The 6,248-nt window shown below is 46.7% G+C and overlaps 1 pseudogene; it reads left to right on the top strand.

Annotated features, from left to right (window-relative positions):
* Window positions 1-5,643: 5,643 nt before the first annotated feature.
* On the top strand, window positions 5,644-5,762 carry LOC111821500 (uncharacterized; annotated as a pseudogene).
* Window positions 5,763-6,248: the final 486 nt, after the last annotated feature.

The following is a 6,248-nucleotide window of genomic DNA, read 5'->3' as shown; positions in this document are numbered from 1 at the left end:
GGATGAAGCACACGGGGAGAGCGGGCTGGGACATGAGTGGCTGCCTCTGAGGACTGTCCTTGTCTTCGGCCTTTACCTCAGCCTCCGCGTTACTATCCCTTTCCTCCACCAGCGCCCAGAAAACATTTTCAGTGCTGCGGATCTGACATTCGTGCCAGGTCAGGCTCTCACACTGCTCCTAGCCGGTCCAGAGAGTCTCTGAAAGTGTTTTGTTTTTTTTCAAGTGCAAAAAACAAGTTTGGATTGGGAGATGATATTTACGATCTTGGGGGAGCAGGGGGAGTGACTCTATTGTATCAGCTCTGGTTAAACTGTGTGTTTGAAGCTTTCTCTCCCTAACGGTGAACTTTGGACTTGCCCAATGTTTTGCCTTAATTTCCCAAGACACCATGTCCCATAGAATGGCATCATAAATGGTGAATTTCCAGACACCAGTGAAATTGCATTCATTAAACAAAGCCCTATGTTGGAGGCAAAACCTTAAATAGTCAAAACATGACATACACTTTGGGAGGTAAAAATGCTCTGACCACTGTGTTCCTGGCTTGATTTCCAAGACGCTAAGGGCTTCGAATACGAGTCTAGCGTCTAACCACACAGCTTACGTGCCAGCAGGTTGGTGTTGGGTTGTGTGTTTTGTTTCGTTTAAAGGCCAAGGAAATAATCCATCTTAACAGTTAATCCCTTCCCATCCTCGCCCTTGCATTTTCAAAAGACTCCTTCGATAGTTAGCCGCATAGCTCCCATTAAAGTCGAATTTCCTTAGCTGAGGAAGTCACTGAATGCCTAATTTCACGTGCAACGCTGGAAGAAAATATTAAGAGTGCAAGTGCATTGCTAGCTTTCTCTTCCCACTACACAACAGAAGACTGATCCTTTCATCAGTGCCTGGCACTGCTCTTGCAAGCCTGTGGTTCCTCATGACACACATTAGCGTCCCACTCACCATTAGCACTAACCTTGACAATCTGTAAGTTGTGCCCCTCTCAATGTTATATATAGTCTTCCTTCTGAGCTAGGAACAAACCAAACCAAAAATAATCACCAAATCCCACATCCTGGATGTCACTTCTACCCAGACAGAGTGACATTGCAGTACCCCAGGGCCCCACAGATCTTCCGTGAGCTGTGTGGGTTCCTGCCACAGGCTGCACCCACGCAGCTATCAAACGCAGTTCATGGGCGCAATAGTCCATTTAAGCCTGTATCCAGTGGCGTGCTCGGGGTCTTTTTCTGGACAGGCTGCCTCTGCCCGTGGAGATGAGTGGGTGCCCAGCGATGAGTCATTGTCCAGGGATCAGTCTTAGGTTTTGCAGAAGGTGACCCCACAAAATGTGTTACACACCTGTATGCATGTTCCTGCCTGTATGCATGTTCCCACATGTCAATTTTCAAAGGCTGACACCTTGAAACATTCATGAGTCTGATCAGAAGCGAAGCCCAGTACCCACACTCTTGAGCTCCAAGGTCGGAAAGTAACTGAAGAAAAACGTCAACCTTTCATTGGGCTGCTGCCGAGGCCTCAGGCGTGTGGGTGTCACCTGGCTTTTCCAGATGTTAGGATTTGACAGACAACTTAGCCCTCAACTCCTGGGAACTGCTACTTCAGTGCCTGGCTGGCCTACCAGTTCACATCGCTAGTGGGTTCCCAGCAAAGGTGCTGACAGTCTGTCGAGTGAGGCAGCTCCACGCGGGAAAGACTAGCTGAGTGGCCCAGAAGACGTCACCGTGTCACACAGCCTCAGCAACTCACCCGAGGAGTGATGTAGCCTCCTAGGCTCCTTGCCCTGGGCCCCCGGTGATTCTGCCAGGATAAACCAAGTCATAACAACGTGATGCCCTAGGCACTGTCACGGGGGGCTGGGGTTCTCTGCTTCTTAAAGCTGCTGTCACAAGTGGTCCCAACTGCTGCTTCCCAGAATCCTAAGGTGAGCACTGTTGGTGAGAAAGAGTGGAAGTAGGAGGCGGAACCCCGTGGGAGTCTTCCTGGTTTCAAAGAGCCGGAAGAAGCCTCCAGCTGTGGGCTGGCACTGGTCAACCCTGCTCCCTGAGAGACTGCTCGAAGCCCTGCTACAAGGGGAGAGGCTGGTTTCCCAAAGCCCCTGGGGTTTTCTCAGTCCCAGGGGCTGTGCCTCGCTAGAGAGCAGGTCGTGACACCTTCCCAGACAGCCAGCTCCCACTCACAGTGCCCACAGGCAAACCCAGTTAAATAACACTGGTCTTTCTACACAAATTCCACGGTATCTAAATTCCTAACACCCCAATCTCTATCACTGTGGCTGTCAAACTACTTGTTCTCAAGACCTCTTTACACTCTTAAAAGCTATTGAGGACTCCAAAGAGCTTTTTATATGTGGGTTATGGTCATAGCTATCTAGTGCTGCTGTAACAGAAATACCACAAGTGGGTGACCTTAACAAACAGAAATTTATTCTCTCACAGTTTAGGAGGCTAGAAGTTGGAATTCAGGGCACCAGCGCTAGGGGAAGGCTTTCTTTCTCTGTCAGCTGAGGGGTGGGGAGAACGTCCTTGTCTGTTGCAGGTCCTAGTCCTCGGTTACTTGGAGACCTTCCCGTCCATTAGTGCTTGCTTGCTTCTGTACCTAGTCTGTTCCTTTTATATCTCAAAAGTGATTGGCTTAAGATACGTGGCCTCACTAACATTACTAAGAACACCCTATCCCCGAATGGGATTACATCACATGTAGAGGGATTAGGATTCCAACACATACTTTGGGGGGACACAATTCAATTCATAAGTTGTATTTATCACTACTTATCATACTATAAATTAAAGCATAAGTTTCTGAAACACAAGAACATATAAGTCTACACATTCCATTTCCCACCGGAGTGATGGCATCATCACACGCCGTGTGCCTCTGGAAAACTTCGCAAGAAAATGACAGTGGCAAAGCAAGTAATATCTTAATGTCTTCTGTTAACATAGTTTTGACCTCACGGGCTTCGGGAAAGGGTCTCAGGAGCTCCCGGGGGTCTGTGGACTACACTTTGACAACCACTGACCTATCACACAACTCTTCTGTTATCATCTCCGTATCTGTTAATGTGTCTGTCTGCTTACTTGGTTATCTCCTCCTCTAGAACGTAAGCTCCATGAGAGCAAAGACTTGGCCCTTTTCACCCCTGTAACCATAGCCCCTCGAACAATGCCTGGAACATGGTTGGTGCACAATAAATGTTTGTTACATGAATGAATGAATGAATGACATAATGCAGCAAGATAGACCTCCCAGGGCAAGTAGCAGGATCTGTGCAGGCAAAGCACATTGCACAGTGCCTGGCGCACCATCTCTACTCAGCATCTTACTCTCCGTCATGGCAGAGACCGTGCTTAGTGGCCAACTGAGTCGTCCAGGATCCCACAGCCTTCACAGGAGAGATGATGGTCAGGGATCGGAGGTTCCTGACATCGCTCCCTCAAGGCAAGAGCCCCAAGAAATCCTGGCTGCCACTCAAGCAAAGCTAATGATTTGCGAACAAGAGTATGGCCGAACTTCCTCTTTCCAGCAGGAATTAACGCTGATCTTTCCCTCTGCTGGCGTCACTGCTGAACTCAACCAGGGTCTGAGTCCTTCAGTGCTGACTGAAGCCAAACACTTCTTAATTTCAATTCCAGTGTGAAACCAACAGGTGAACTAGTAGAGTCGAAAGAAGAAGTCACTAAGCTGTTTCTTACACAAACTTTCCAAAAGTTTTATGGGGTATTTCCTGATTGGCGCAAACTTCCCACCCCGCACACATTCCTCCCTCCAGAATGTTCCCTGCACGCCTAGGTCTACAACATGGGCAGGTCACTCTGCCTCTGTCTTGTCCTCCTGTGGTCAATTAACATAATACAATGGTTAAAATAAAATAGAGAGGGGACTAGTACTCTCACCACAGTGCTCCGCTAATAAGCAGGTGTGAGTTTGGCTCCATAAACTCAGTACACAAGAAATGCCACATTGTTTTTCTAACCACTCTCATTTTGATCTGGTGGGATATTCCACGTTAGGTGTTCTGGCGTCTCACCCACACCCAGAGCTGTGTGAGGGTCCTCATCACAGATCCACAGTGGTCACTACTGAGAGGGAGGTTTGTTTTAGATGAAATCATCTGAGGAGGCCTCTCTGAGGAGATAGCATTTAAGCAGCGAGGTGAACGATGTGAAGATCTGCAAGGAAAGCGTTTCAGGCCGAGGAAGAGCAAATACAAAGATCCTGAGGCGGAAAACACCTCACTGAATTTGTTTTCTTGGTTTGTAGGGTTAGGGTCATGATCTCATGAGACATCTCAGTCAATTGGCCTAATACTGTTTTTCAGTGCTTCTGGTCTAACTCCTAGTTCCTCACATGGTGCCTGGGACTTAAAAGCTTGCAAGCAGCCACCTAAGCTACATCAACAGGACTCTGTTCACCTGAGTAGCAGAGGAAGAAGGAGAGTCAGGAATTGGAGGAGGAAATGTTGCCACCATGAACACCTATCTCCCTTGCCATGAGACCAGAAGAACTGGATGATACCTGACTACCACTACTGAATGTTTCGATCTAAGATTCTCCAGCAGAATCTTGATCAAAGGGGGGAAGAAAACAGAAAGGAATATCAAATTCTCAATAGGACCTAGACTTTTGGAATCATTGTGACAACAGCATCCTGAAAGGTTAGATGAGAAGCTTAGGGGGCAATGAGTTTATGTTAATAGTGATGGAATAATTTGGAAAAGGCTAGCGAAAATGGTTACCCAACTTGAAGAATGTAAACAATGTCACTGAATTTCACGTGTAGAATTTGTTGAAATGGTGTATCTTTTGTTACGTATATTTTTTCACACACACACAAAAATAGTAAAATTAAAAAAACACAGCCTTGAGGCAGGAATGAGCTTGGTAGGTTCAAGTGAAAACAACAAGGTCAGTTCATGTTGGGCCTTGCAGACCTTGGTTAGGAGGGGATTTCATTCAAAGTGTAAGTGAAGCCACTAGATGGTTGTGAATAGGGGTGATATAGCTGACCTGCTCGTTATAAAAAGCACTCTCACTGCTCCATGGAAAATAAACTGTAAGGAATTCCCTGGATGGTGAAAATGGTTAAGAGCTCGACTACTAACTGAAAGGTTGGCAACTTGAACGCATCCAGAGGCTCCTTGGAACACAGGCCTGGCAATCTGCTTCCAAAAATTGACATCCTTGAACATCCTATGGAGTGCAGTTCTACTCTGCAACAACAAAAAAGAAAATAGACTGTAGAGGGTGGGGAGGGGGGCAAGAACGATGCCAGGAAGACCAGAAAACAGGCTATTACAGGGGTCCAAATGCGAGATGAGAGGGGTCCAAATGAGAGACTGGGCTAGAGCTAGGGGAATAGCATGGAGGTGTGAGAAGTGGTCTAATCAGGGTCTATTTTGAAGACAAAAATGCTGGGGCTTGCAGCTGGATTGATGTGGATAGAATAAGAATACATATGTATGTAATATAGAAATAGAAGAATCAAAAATGGCACCTGGGTGTTCAACCTGAGCAAAATCTGGGTGGATGCTGGTTCTATATGCCAAGATGGAGAAGACTGAGGTAGGAGTAGGTTTGAGGAATAAAATCAAGTTCTATTTTGGACAGATCAAACTTGAGGTGCCTATGGAAACCCTATCTACGGCCATACCACCCTGAATACGCCCGATCACGTCTGATCTAGGAAGCTAAGCAGGGTCGGGCCTAGTTAGTACTTGGACGGGAGACCACCTGGGAATACCGAGTGCTGTAGGCTTTTTGGAAACCCTGGTGGCGTAGTGATTAAGTGCTACGGCTGCTAACCAAAAGGTGGGCAGTTCGAATCCACCAGGCACTCCTTGGAAACTCTATGGGGCAGTTCTACTCTGTCCGATAGGGTTGCTATGAGTCAGAATCGACTTGACGGCAACAGGTTTGGTTTTTTTTTTTTTTTGGTTATGGAAACCCTAGTAGTGTAGTGGCTAAGAGCAATGGCTATTAACCAAAAGGTCAGAAATTTGAATCCACCAGGAGCTCCTTGGAAATTCTGTGGGGTAGTTCTACTCTGTCCTATAGGGTCACTATGAGTTGGAATGGACTCAACGGCAACAGGTTTGTTTGTTTGTTTTTTTAAAATTGGATTTCCAAGTGGAAATGTCAGATAGGCAAATATAGGACTAGGGAAGGGGGCTGTTGGGGAGGTAGGGGCTGGAGATATACATTTAGAAGATATCAGTGTATAGATAATATTTAAACCCAGAGG

This window comes from Trichechus manatus, unplaced genomic scaffold (assembly GCF_000243295.1).
Source record: "Trichechus manatus latirostris isolate Lorelei unplaced genomic scaffold, TriManLat1.0 scaffold00005, whole genome shotgun sequence".
Taxonomy (NCBI): domain Eukaryota; kingdom Metazoa; phylum Chordata; class Mammalia; order Sirenia; family Trichechidae; genus Trichechus; species Trichechus manatus.
The sequence above is the reverse complement of the archived record's forward strand: the minus strand, read 5'-3'. Positions and strand labels throughout refer to the sequence as shown.